Genomic DNA, 13,928 nt, shown 5'->3' on the forward strand with positions numbered 1-13,928 from the left:
TGGGGCGGCCGGCGAGGCCGGAGCATGGCCGGGCGCTTGCGGCTGCGTGCGCGGGCGGGAGGCGGGGAGGTGGGCGGGCTGGGAGCCCATTAAAGGGGCGGGGGCGGCGGCGCCTCCAGAGCGGCGCGAGTCAGCTGAGCGCGGAGGCAGCGCGGCTTGGCGGGGGCGAGGAGCGAGCCGGGACCGGCGCCTCCAGGAGGGCACCGGCAGGCGGGGGAGCGCAGGCAGAAGTTTCCCTCGGGGGGGGGGGCAGGCATTTGTGAAGTTTTGGGGGGTGCAAAAAATTTTTGCAAATTTTTTGGGGGGGGGCTGAACCTGGGAGTCCCGTCGGGATTCTGCCGGCAAGGGTTGGGGGGGGGGGGATCAGCCGGGGTTCGGCCCCTGCCCGGGCGCACCAGTTGCGCGCGGGTCGGCTCTGCGCCCCCGCCGCTTCCCCGGGTCTCTCCCCGCCTGCTGGAAACTTGATCGGATCCGCGTGAGTCGGAGAGGAGGAGGAGGAGGAGGGCGGAGGCGCCCCGCTCGTCGCGGCGGAAAGGCAGGGCCGGCCACGAGGGCGACGCTGCAGCGGGCAGGTGAGCACCGGCGCGGGGGGCGCGGGATCGGGACCCCAACTGGCGCCCCCTCCGGCTTGCGAGACGGATCGGCCCCTGGGGGAGGGCAGCCCAGCCCAGCCCAGCCGGGGCGCGGCGGCGGCGGCGGCGGCTCCGGGCGAGCAGAGCGGCGGAGAACTTTTGCGGGACTTCTGCGGGCGCGTCGAGCCCGGCTGGGGCGCAGGAGGCAGGCGAGGCGCTCTGCGGGGCGCCCGCGGGGAAGGCGGCTGGTCTCGGGGGGAGGGCGGTGCGGCTGGAAGGGGGCGCCTGCGGGGCTGGAGCGCCGCTTCCCGGGCAGCCGCCTTCCTCTGGGCCGCCGGAGGAGCGTGACAGCTTCGCTCCGCGGTGCCCTTTCCACATTGCATCATCGCCCTCGGCCCGGGGTGGAGCCAGCGCGCCTTCTCCCCAAGGAGCTGCGGCCGGGGAGGGGGGCTCGCCCGGCGCTGCCAATCAAGCGGGGCTGGGCTGGGCTGGGGGGGCGCTTTCTTCTCCCCTCCCTCCCCCCCCCGGTTGCGGGAGTCGCGCAGTCTGGGGCTCGGGTGTCTGTTGTCAAAATAGTGAAGATACTTTTCAAGTCAGGAGACAAGGGCGGGGGGGGGGCGTGCAGAAGAGATTGCAGCGCCCGAGTTGGCCGGCGGCTCCCCGGCCCCGCGTGCAGAAGGGCTCGGAGGAGGGATGCGGCAGGGGGGCGGAGTGGGGCGAAGCTGACTTGCAAAAGTGCGGCCGGGGGGTGGGGGTGAGGGGGGCAGACTTGCTGAAGTTCCCTTTTCTGCCTCCTGTTCTTGGCCTGCAGCCCGAAGTGCAGTGTCTGCTCGGCAATACTTTCGGGTGAGTAGCCCTCTTGGTCTGCAGAAGAGCAAGACTCGGGTCCAGTCTTTATTATTTGTTTGTTTCTGTCATTTATAGTCCACCTTTCTCACTGAGACTCCAGGCGGATTAGGCAATGTGAGATTAGTGCAGTCAATATCTAGGACCTGGCCATAAACAATGCCATAGGGTAAATAGATACAAGACCACAAAGACACAGCATTAGCGGGAATTAGCTGTAGCACCTTAAAGACCTGCTAGATTTCCAGAATATGAGCTTTGTCTTTCAAAACCTATCCTAGAAATCTAGTTGGTTTTTAAGGTGCTGCTGAACCCAAATCTTGCTCTTCTACTTGGCAGTAAAACCCTTCGGCCGTTTCCACACACATTGAATAATGCACTTTCACTGCACTTTAGTTTATCCTTTAGTAGTGGATTTTGTGTTTCACACACAAAAACCCAGTTCCAAATGATCACTAAAGAGCATTGAAGGTGCATTATCCAACGTGTGTGGAAGCAGCCCTAGAGTTCAGTGGGAGCGTACTCCCTGGTAAGCATGCTTTAGGCTTGCTGATTTGATCCGGTGACATCCGTGTCTTGAAAAAGATGAGAATTGGTTCACAAACTTTGGGTCAGGATCCCCAAATAAGTGATGGCGCTTGGGCAGGTGCGTTTTGAGGCCATGCAGAGAGGGGGTGCTGGCAGCAGAGGCTGGATAGCAAACCTGCCTTTTACCTTTGTGCATCATGTGTGACTGGGGAGGAAATACAGCCTTTTAAAAAAGGCTATATATTTATAAATGCTAAAAATAAAAGACTTCTGCTGTGCCAGCTGAGATGAGATTCTTGTGTTTTAAGCTGGGGAGGAGCAACGGAGCGTGGAGTTATTTGGCAAGCAGTTCCCCAAACTTTAGTAGTGTGGGATTGGCTTCAGAAAGTTTGCAAACCGCTGTGGTAGGGCAGTGGTGCCAGAGCAGGGCGGGGAGAGGTCAGTGGCAGAGGACTGTGTTCCCTTCTTATTCCAAGAACCTCTTTCTAGGGCAGAGGTAAAAAAGACGTTGCAGCACTGTTTGGTGGCCCTGCGTTGAGTGAACTTCTCTGGTATCTGACCTCCAAAGTGTATCAGATGCTGCTCTGAAAACTGTTTCCTGTTATTTTTGAGGTACAAGCTTTTATAGGCATTTGTCTCTTCTCCTTTGTGGGTGATAACAAGGAGGGTGGTAGATCCAGAGGAGTTAGCCGTGTTAGTTTGTAGTAGCAAAACTGTAAAGAGCCCAGTAGCTCCTTTAAGACTAACCAACTTTATTGTTGCATAAGCTTTTAAGAACCACAGCTATCTTCGTCACATCTGACAAAGAGAGCTGTGGTTCTTGAAAGCTTATGCTACAATAAAGTTGGTTAGTCTTAAAGGTGCTTCTGGACTCTTTACTATTTCACAAGGAGCGTGGGTATACCTGGAGTATAACTTCTGTGCATTTTTGCTCCATGCTAAATCCTAACTATTTGGTTCCTTTTCTTTCCTTGTATTGGCATCATAGCTGACGGTACAGCAACTGTTTACTCTCATACATTTTCCTGTAGGCTTATTTGTTAATTTTCAGGTGTGTGTGTGTGTGTGTGTGTGTGTGTGTGTGTGCTTCTTGCATGCTGCGAACAGTTGATCTGCTTGAAAGCTCTTGGCTAACGCATGCCCTTTTTTCTGGAGTTGATGTCATTTTCAGTCTGGCCCTCTCTGTGTTTACTTAAAAACAAGACTTGTATTGTTCAGCATCTAATAATCTGAATAAAAAATTAACTTTGTTGAATAGGCCTTATGTAAATGTACAGCAGACTGTTTGCAGTCTCTCTGCATTGATTCCGATGGGGGAAAAAACCGAAGCATATGATTAATTTCCTTTCTTCCTTATTAGTACAAATTCAACTTTGGTTGGATCGGGCCCAAATTTTCTTCCCACTGTTGAACCACAGGCCCATCTAGAGGTTTTTGTGACATTGTGTTATACGGCATCATAGAAAATGCTTTTTCAGTAGCTGGCTACGCCATCACTTATGTTAAGGCTTTGACTGTTCAGTTGGGGATTATATGTCTAGTGTTCAAAAGCAATATTGAGTCCATGTCTGTAGCTGTTGAGGTCCAAGATTCAGAAGCTTCCAGCTATGCAGATTTCAGTGTATTCTTGGTTGCACGCTAAACTCACCCACTGCGCTTGCCGTGCCTTTGCACGAACAGAGAGTGCACCTGAGGGCAGCAGTTCTCAGAGTTGTGCGTCAGGGCCCAGACTATGTTGTGATTCTCTCCTGGATGGGTCACTAGGCCAGGAGGGAGGGAAATAGAAAGGGGGAAGCTAGGAGAAGCAACTCTGGGAGCCTTTAGGACACATTCGGATGTGTCGGATGTGTAATGCACAACGAAGCCATGAAATGCAAAGTATGAGCTTGTTCAGTGAAAACTGATGTGCGATTCTTGTAGGGTTTTTTTACATTAGGGAGAAGTAAAGTAGTGAAGAATCACTTTACTTTTCGCCGACTTTCTTACAAAACAAGTGTAGAAGGGGGCTTCAAAAAGACCTCATGTATACTCTGTATTCTTCTGCATTGTAGGAGGCGATTGATAGGTGAGTTTGCCAGTCCTAATTGTCTCCTAGAGCAGCCCCTGAACCTCCCAAGGAGTCCTGGCGCTTTCTTAAGTTACAGAGTTGTGTCTTTGTTCCTTACTTGGTCAGGGACCTTCTGCGTAGTCGTGAAAGTGAAACAGCAGAGTTATATTAGAGCAGCTCTAAAATATTTGGGACAACGGTTCATGAAAAAGTGCTGGAGGGGCCGGGTTTGATGCTTCGATTCAACTGTTCTTGGGTCTCTTCGGTCCTGCTGTCCTTGAGTATCTTTAGTCCCCACTTCCCCCAGTTCTTCTAAAGCAAGTGTTGGATATTTGAGCTTGTAAAAACCATGTGAAAGGTTCCCTGTGTTCGTGGACTAGTTGCATTTTATAGCACTTGAAAAGGTACCAAGAAGGGCAGCAAGGCTAATCCCGGGATTAGGAGGAGTGAGTTAGGAGGACAGACTTGCTTTAAAAAAAACACATGAAGATTTTCTTTGCAAATGGAACGAAAGAGGGGATCATGGTTGAAAAGCAGAACTTCAGCGGTTGCTTATTAACCTTTTGGAAGGGGAAGGAAGTTTGTATTCAAATGCACTGGGCAATTTTCTGTAGATGGCTACTGTGAAGTTTGGAAAGAAGATGGGAGCTCTTACATCCATGTTGGCTTATTGTAAGAGTTCTAATGGAATATTTGTAATCTAGCGGGGGCAGCCTCTTAAAATCAATCATGGTCTTAAAAGTCTATTGTCGCAGCTTTTATAGGGAGAAATTTTCAAGTAGAACTTGAGTGTGGCCTGAACAACAACTGGATCAAGAAAGGAAGGGGGGAGGAATGTCTGCTAATGCTCCATTAATAACCATACTTAGCATTTGTAAAGCACTCCAGCGTCCAAAGTGCTCTGCTCGCATTATCTCTGCACTTCGCAGTTCAGAATCCTCTTGTTCTGTAGAAGAGAAGAGGATTGAAAAGCAGCCTGCCTAAGGCTACTTTGCGAGCTCCTTGAGGTTGGCTCTGACTTGCTATCTGCTGGGTCTCAGCTTCGGCCACGCATGCTGTACATCTGAGTTAGCTTTCTAGACCTCATTGTTTCTGGGCCATAGATCCAGAGGAGTTTGCCGTGTTAGTCTATAGTTGCAAAATAGTAAAGAGTCCAGTTGCACATTTAAGACACACCAACTTTATGGTAGCATAAGCTTTCGAGAACCACAGCTCTCTTCATCAGATCTGACGAAGAGAGCTGTGGGTCTCGAAAGTTTATGCTACAATAAAGTTGGTTAGTCTTAAAGGTGCTACTGGATCCTTTACAGTGTTTCTGGAAACTCCTCTTGAATCTCTGCGTGTGTATGTTTTGTGACTTGACTGTGCTGCAACTGGAGTTGTACCATAGCAGTGCTTTCGTGCCATGTATATACAACATGAAAACGAATCTTATTTTGCGCAACAGTATTGGGGTCTGTTTGTTTGGGCATAAGCTAGCTTGATTGTATTTCCTCCGAAGGGTCAGAAGGGCAGTTTCTCTTCTGGAAGGAGGAGCTTTCCTCTAAGAGGAAAGAGCAGTAGCTAATTCACGTAAAAAGAATGCAGTGCATAGTTGCTCCGGGTGTCTGGGCATCGGGGGAGACAAGACTGGAGAGCGGTATGTGGGAGAGGCATCTGCAGCTGCGACTTTAGGGCAAGTGAGCCAGTTTGGGTTGGAAGTCTGTGCAGCAGTGGTCCTAAACTTCCATTTGTAGGTGCCTGGAAATGTCCTGGTTGCACCTGTGCAAATGTTTGTGTCTGTTGGCATGCATGTGAAGTCACTTGGCAGGTTGGTGTAGCAACTGGGAGGGAGGTGTTGGCACTCCATTGACGCCCACATTGATGCCTTGCTTTTATTGGAATGAGGTCTGGCTGTGTCTTGTTACAGTGAGGGAGAGGGTGATACCAGAATTATGGCAACCGGCAGGCTCCTGGATTCGAACCTGACCTTCTTGATGGGGTGATCCTCCTCCGGCAGAGGAGCTTGGTTGCTTTGTTATCTCTGTTGAAAAGAAGATGGCAGAGTTCCCCAATGTGTTGCCTGCCAGTACCTCCCCTGGCGCCCGCACAGCTGTTCAGAAAGTGGGCGAGGCCTTTGCAAGACAGGGCTTGCAGTCATTGAAATGACAGGGTTTTCCATGGCTGCTGTATGAGCCATGGCCACTAGAGGATCAGAAGGTTCCTTTCCTCCTTCAAGCTTTCCTTTTTATTTACCCATCTTTCTTGCTTCCTTCCTTCCTTCCCTGGGTCTTCCTTCACTTCTTTTATTCCGCTTCTGCCTCCTCTGACTGCCATTTTGGGGTGGCACTAACTGTCTCCCTTCAAAATTCCAGAGGTGCCCTCAGGCTCCAAAAGGTGGGGGGACGCCAGGACTATGGCTTTTTCTCTGTTTGAGATCTGGCAACCAGGGTTCATACTTGCAGTATGCCTAATTATTGTAATCTCTTTTTGGTGAGATTGCCTCTGGCTGTTAAACAGGGCTGGAGATGGCGCTTACTGCCTTGGCAAGGTGTCTGGACGTTGTGATGAGCATCTTTGTTGATGTGTAACTTGAAATGATGCTCATATCCTTGGAAAAACCGTAAGTGATTGATTTTCATAGACCTTTGAATACCCTTTTCTTGGTGTGCAGTTGCATGTTAAAGAAAGTGCCAGTGGTGTGAGCAACTTGTGCTTTCTATGTAGTGGCCAAATTTGGGGGGTTCTGCACCCACCAGTGAGACTGGTGAGCTGCAGGTTTATGGCATTTATTTATTTTATCTGCCTTGAGCATGCTGGAAATGTGGGGAGGGTGGAATATAAATTTGAAAATAAATAAAAAAATAAAAAATTAATAAAATTAAAAGTATACGCAATAAAATAACAATTTAAAACCAACAAAAAATCTTTTTAAAACAATTAAGCAGAGCTGAATATAGTACAAAACAATTAAAAACTTTGGGCAGGAAGGAAGGATTACTGGAGAAATGCCAAATGAAACAAAGAACTCTTCACCCGCTGGCAGAAGATGGCAAAGGAAAGGGGACAGATGAATCTTCCCGGGGAAAGAGTTCTGGAGTTTTGGTGTCATCACCAAGTAGGCCCTGGATTGCCAACCACTTGATGATAAGGGAGTAGGCTGTCCTTACAGAGACCTGCCAAGATGACGCAAGAATCTGTTTTTGAACCATGCTAATAAAGCACAAGTTCCTTCTGTGGCCAGAGATGCGGGTCACATTTTTCATTTTAATTTTTCTGGAAAACCCACAACCAATGGCTGTTTACCTGTATATAATGTGGAGAAGCTCCTCTGTCTCATCTTTATATCCTCAGGTGGTACTAGGTCATTTAGAGCTTCAAAGGTAAGAACTAGCACCTTAATTTTGCTTGGAAACAAAATGGCAGAATGTGTGCCCAGGATCCCAGTTAATAATTCCCCTGCCATTTTCTGCACTCATTGACATTTCCGGACAGTCCTTAAAGCATTCATGTGCATCACACATCACAGATAACAAGGGAAAAATGGTAGCTGGTGCTCCAGCTAAAATTTGGCATATGTATGACACGCCACAGAGAAGACTCCATCCTCCTTTTTTAAACATGTCTTTAATAAGACTTCCACGCTATGAACTGGCAACTTTAAGTGGAATGCAACCCTTAATCTAAACAGTCTGACTCTTTGGGTTGGGATTCCGACTACATTTTCCATCAGTGGAGTGGGACTTCCTTCCCTCGTCTCACTCTAGACCACTGATCACCTATTTCCTGGGAAAAAGGGGACCCTGAGAAATGACATGGGAGAAATCTGCAACGAAAAGGGCAATAGGTGGAAATTACCAATTTGATCTGAATCCACCCTGTGAGCTACTTTGTTGATCAACAGCACCTCAGTTGTCTTGATTAAATCTTCAGTTTACCGTTCCTCATCTATCTCATTATTTCTAAATCCTCATTCAGAATATCCACCAGCTATTGTGACTGTTAAGAAGAAGTAAAGTTTGAATGTTCGTTGCAAAGATGTCATGGAGTCATTCCAAAGATGTCATTCCAGCATCATCTCCTTGAACCAGTCTGCCAAATCTAGGATCTCAACCATTGGAGTTCAGTAGTTCCAAGCAACTCTTTGTCTTTTTTCTTGCCAACAGAAACTCATCCAAGCAAATGTGGCCAAAATTAAATTCAGATGATGTTTTGAGATTGGACAGTTAAACTAGTGGTGTCTAAGTCATGATGGACATGAGTGATTTTTATCTCCAAAGTTATATTGAGCCTCTGTTCTCTGAGTTGACAGAATCGTGGAGTATGTAAAGATTGCCTTCTGTGACCTGGAGTAGCTCAGAGCTGAACTACACAATACGAATGACACGTGGACGACATGCGAACGGACTTATACGTGTCTCCCCGTTGCTTTCCTGTACACTCGCCAGTGTGGCCAGACTGTGCTTGATCCTGTGTACATGCCGGCACAGGTTTCTTCTGTGCTCCTTCGAGACGCAGAAATGGTATCCCATCATGCACCGCCAGTTTGTGCATACTTAAACCGTCCCCTGTCCCCTATTGCATTTCTATGCAGGAAGAGGGAAGCGGAAGCAAAACAGAATCACCACTCTGCAACGGCGACTCAATGATATGGTCCATGGACACTTGCCAACGTAAACTGCTTTTTTGCTGACATGTGCACAGAACAGAGCCGTGGACATGAGTTCATCGGGGGCAGGGCTTATTTTCAGCTGGAACACAGTGGAACAGAGTTCTGGCACCTCATGAAAATGGTCACATGGCCAGTGGCCCCGCCCCCTGATCTCCAGACAGAGGGGAGTTTAGATCGCCCGCTGCACGGAGGGTGATCTACACTCCCCTCTGTCTGGAGAACAGGGGGCGGGGCCACCGGCCATGTGATCATTTTTGCCGAGGGTGATTTAAACTTTTAAAAACTCCCCCCTTGTTCCAGCTGACTGAAAGTGACGTCATTGTGCGGTCCTGAGTTCCACCATCTCTTTTCCCAGAAAAAAGCCCTGATCGGGGGTAAAAGAGACACAGGAAAGGTAGGGGAAAAAACTAATCTGGCCACTCGCATAGACTCGTGTAATTCGTCTTGTCTAGTTTGGCTTTCAGCCTGGTGACGCAGCAGACACACAGTGATGGGGGGACAATACATGCAGGTTGCTGCCATCACTAACAGAGAGCAGGCAGAAGATGTCCTTTCACTTGTGTTCAGTCATCTTGACTTTGAACTGTCCTCCAGATGTTCTAGTTTTCTATCTTCCTGGTTGTCCTAAGGGCCTCATAAGCAGATGTGCCAAAAATGCTTTTGCAGGGGTGGATGAAGGCATTTGGGAGCCATCATATTAATTGCTTGGGCTATTTCTTATTCTACAGATCAATCAAGCCTTCAACAAGGGCACCGGCCTTATTCCTTGAGGAGATTCCTGCTATTGGGAATTTCTCTGGATTCATCAACACAGGGTGCTATGTTGTGACTTCCCTTGACATGGTAGCTAGCCAAGGTCTCCAGTACTGTTGGTCCTTTGTCCATCAAGATTTCTGAATCGCCCAAGAGACGAATTTGTTAACAACCTGTCCTCTCTCTCTTCCTGGCAAGGTACAGCATGGACCATAACTAGCTGGTGATTCAGAGTCTGTGTAATATAAACAGAGGCTGGGTTACTGCTCACTTGAGGTCATCTGGCTTCTTGCCTTGCCAGTGTTTTGAGGCTCCTTAAATATTGCATAACCACGTGGGAGCCAGGTTTCTGTGCACCGTTCCCTTGCAGCTAGGGTAAAGTTTAGATGACCCAAACATATTGGCTGATCATGTGGCTCCCAGCCGCTCAGAAGCTATTCTTAGACATCTGATTCCATTGTGGTCAGGGTGCTGTTGAAAGGGTCCCCTTTTGCAAGGATGGATGGAAATGTTCATTTAATGTATTGAAAATGACAGATCTCAGGTTCCTTGACTGCCTTGAATCATTAAAACCTTCTGCCCTCTACTAAATAAGACCATTGGTCTATATAATGAGAGGCCGTGGCTAGGAAGAACAGCCTGCTGCTTGCTAACAACTGGATTTTAATTTAAAAACAACTACGACACACCCACACCCACCAAAATGATGGTAGTACAGGGAAGAACCTTGAGGCTACGGCAGATTGTCCCAAACCCTTTAGCTTTTCCTTTTCCTTCTCTTTGCATTTAATCTTTGCATCATCCTGGTTTTTCTCTGAAAAATCTTTATTGCAAAATTAGTTCATTACGATAATTTAGTAGGTTGTGTTTGGCTTTGCCTTTAATAGTAACAAATCTCAGGAACCCTTTCAACAAAAAAATTCTGGACCCTAATTTTATGTGGAACCAGATGTGAACGTTCCCAAGTGAACTTCTTTGCCAAAAGTTTTGCTTTTTATTTAAGCTCTGTGTGCAAGAAGCTGTCGGACTTGGTGGAAAGCTGAGTGATATATTGCGGCAAAAACACACACACACTTATGACTACAGGAGAACATAGAAGCCATTTCAGGGGCTACCCATCCAGCAGCAAATATATTACTCCTGACTCTTCTGTATCCACATCTGAATTCTGGTCCACATTACTTTTTGTTGTACAGTGACCAATCAAAACGGCCTCTGGAAATGTCTCTCTGCTGCTTCATGTTCTCTTTCTTGTAATGTGGATGGAGCAAGTCCGTCCCAATGCGGTGTGTGAAGATAGGAGATTCTTCGTCTGATGCCGAAGAACAACTTGTTGACCTTCTCCTAGCGCTAGTTCTTGACGGGCCCCAGCTTGGGCTGCCCACCTGGTTTCCTTGCTCTCTGCTCTGTCATCAGTAGTGAGACCCAAAGGACGGGTTCTAGCAGAAGAATTCCCTGGCCTGCTAATGCAAGTCAACTGACCTTGATTTCTTTAAAACGGCGCTAAGCCTTGAAGGAAAGGAACACTTGAGTGTTTCACTGTTTTCACTGTGGATTTATTAATGCAGACAGTGCCCACTGAATGGGAATGCTGGTAGTAAGATGGGAAACGGTTACGTTCTAGATAGCAGAGGGTTGTGTTTGCGATTCTGTCTTGCTCCTTTACTGTTCTATTAAGCTTCATAGCCATAATAATAATTATAAAAAACAATTGCACACTAGAAGGATAAGGCTCAGCATTCTCAAGTGTGATGCAGCAAGAATGAGAGGCATGTATCAACAGGAGCTAAAACAAGAGTGGGAGGAGCCTGCAGGGTTGTTGTGTAGCCCGGTTCCATCACAGCAAGAAGCTATGAGTGAAGTTTTTTGTGATGTTAATAGCTTGCGATCTTCTATCCCACTCAGCCAAGAAAGCCTTCACATTCGTTTTGAGCTGAGTGGCAGGATACAGGCAAACATTTCAAGTTGCCATTTTCTTTTCCTGTAATTTGAACTTTCACGAGATCTTAAACAGGCTGATATTTCCCCTTGTACTATGACTGGCCTTGGTAGAAGGGTTGTTAACAGGGCTTTTTTTCTGGGAAAAGAGGTGGTGGAACTCAGTGGGTTTCCCTCGGAGAAAATGGTCACATGGCTGGTGGCCCCGCCCCCTGATCTCCAGACAGAGGGGAGTTTAGATTGCCCTCCGTGCCGCTCCAGCAGAGGTGGAGGGCAATCCAGCGGCGTGGAGGGCAATCTAAACTCCCCTCTGTCTGGAGATCAGGGGCGGGGCCACCAGCCATGTGACCATTTTCGCCATGAGTGATTTAAACTTTAAACAACTCCCCCTTGTTCCAGCTGACCCAAAGTGACGTCATTGGCCCTGGGAGCATGCGTGCACTTTGCACATGCCCATGTGGTACCAGGGTCACTACCTCCCACCAAGAGTTGTCCCCTGTACTGGCAACCCACTGAGTTCCACCACCTCTTTTCCCAGAAAAAAGCCCTGGAAGCAAGGAACTTCTGCCCCAAGTGCAGTCCAATATAAGAAGATCCAATAAAAATACAGCTCAATTACAACACGCTTCATGATCCAGTGTTATGGCCTCGTATAGCACTGGAGATGCTAGTGGCAGTTAAATGCCTGCCCGAACAGAAAGGCCTTAAGTAGCAACATGCTTGGAAGGCCTCCTTTGGTAGGGAAGTCCATGAGGAAGTGGCCATTGCTGAAGGTCTGGGGGTGTTTTTTTGTCTCACCATACATGGTGGTGGCAGTTGAAAATGGTCTTCTCAGATCCTGAGCTTTTTGATGGAGATGCAGAAGAAGGCATTCTGTATTGTCGAAGGCTTTCACAGCTGGAGAGCGATGGTTGTTGTGGATTTTCCGGGCTGTATAGCCGTGGTCTTGGCATTGCCAAGACCACGGCTATACAGCCCGGAAAATCCGCAACAACCAAGGCATTCTGTATGTTTCCTTTGTTCTAGACTGCCTAAGCTCAGAGTTATCAATTCCAGGTGGAGTCTGGGATTCTGCCAGAATCTTCACGCTACCAGTTTGATGTGGTTAAGAGCGGTTAAGTACTCTAATCTAGAGAACAGGGTTTGATTCCTCTCTCCTCTGCTAGAAGCCAGCTGGGTGACCTTGGGTCAGTCACAGCTCTCTCAGAGCTCTCTCGGCCCCACCCACCTCCCAGGGTGATTGTCATGTGTTATAATAATAACACACTTTGTAAACCACTCTGAGTGGGTGTTAAGTTGTCCTGAAGGGTGGTATAGAAGTCAAATGTTGTTGTTGTTGCTATTACAGAGATCACTTACACAATATTTGTTTAGAACAGTTCGTGGACACCACCACAAATTGGCTGCTATGGGATACTGGACCGGTCACGAAATGCTGGAAGGATGGCAACTAGGGGGCCTATAGCTGGAGATACCCTGGCCTGGTGGGGGTGGGTGCAGAGCTGCAGCAACATGCAATGTCACTGCTAGTGCGAAACTGGAAGTGATATCATTGTGTTGGGGCAGTGCTTGAGGCTTCACCCAGAACCCTGTAGTTTGTCTCCGCCTGCTAGCTTCTTCCACAGCCCTGAGGGAAGCAGCTGGGTGCTTGCTGAAGATACAAAGGTGATGCCTCTCGGATTCCTCCGAAGCATCACCTCCTCGACTGTGGTGCAGCAAATTCAGGATTCGCTTTTTGCTTGGGGGGGGGGGGACATGGGCACCGGGAAATGCTTTAGCTGGTGCTGTCCTCTGGTATTCTGGCATTCTGTTGCGGTTCACTGGCTACAGTGTACAAAATAAAGTGAGATCCAGGTGACCATCCTTGAATAGGGCAAGGGGCTCAGATTTAAGCCCACTGTTCGGGTAGAAGAGTCGGGCTAAAGAGTCTATTTGACAAAGGGAAATGTTGAAATCATTGGTATTGATTCAGATTATAAACCAAGGGAGTAATTCTTAATAAGAGCCTCCCCCCCAAGCATAACTTTGTGTTTTATATGCAATCAATGCCCCTTTTTCTAAATTCACCCATGCGGCTTGCCGGTGGCAAACCCTATTTCAAGTCAAGGAAAGCTTTTTGGCTGAGTACGGAAGGGTAACACTTTTTGAACAAAAAGCGCCCCCCCTCTTGCTTCATGTTCTCTTTCACAGAACCACCTCTTTGCATCCATAACAATAAGTACAACCTCATATCAACAAATATCAGAGTGGTCTGCCAAGAACCTCTGCCCTTTTAAACTAACAGCCCTTTTTTTTCTCCCCTTCAGAAGGCTACAATTTTCAGAGCGTTGTATGTTCTTAAAAGCAGGAGGGAATGCTCAGTGTGGTTTTGGAAAAAGCATTAGAGGTTTGAAATGAGCATTCTGCACCCCCCTCTTCCCCCCAGTTCAGACTAGCCCTGTCAACATGTTTGAGTATTTCCCTCTCGACAGCACCTGATTTCTGGCTTGGATTTTCTGAACAGAGTTTACTTTTTTTAAAGCTATGCTTAAAGAATTTTAGTCTAGATAACATAGCAGGGACATACATGTTCAATGCTGGAACTTTTTCCCTG

The 13,928-nt window shown here is 47.9% G+C and overlaps 1 protein-coding gene across 3 annotated transcripts in view; it reads left to right on the forward strand.

Moving 5' to 3' along the window:
• Window positions 1–364: 364 nt before the first annotated feature.
• GRB10 (growth factor receptor bound protein 10) overlaps window positions 365–13,928 on the forward strand; it is a 155,449-nt gene continuing 141,885 nt past the window's right edge. Inside the window, exon 1 of one of the 3 annotated variants that reach the window (XM_054991190.1) lies at window positions 365–572. The gene's annotated coding sequence lies outside the window, so the exon portion shown is untranslated. Of the gene's footprint in view, window positions 573–1,367; window positions 1,419–2,504; window positions 2,559–13,928 lie in introns of those variants that run through there. The other 2 variants (XM_054991192.1, XM_054991191.1) reach the window with 2 other exon arrangements.

The sequence above is a fragment of the Eublepharis macularius genome, chromosome 11 (assembly GCF_028583425.1).
Source record: "Eublepharis macularius isolate TG4126 chromosome 11, MPM_Emac_v1.0, whole genome shotgun sequence".
Classification (NCBI taxonomy): Eukaryota; Metazoa; Chordata; class Lepidosauria; order Squamata; family Eublepharidae; genus Eublepharis; species Eublepharis macularius.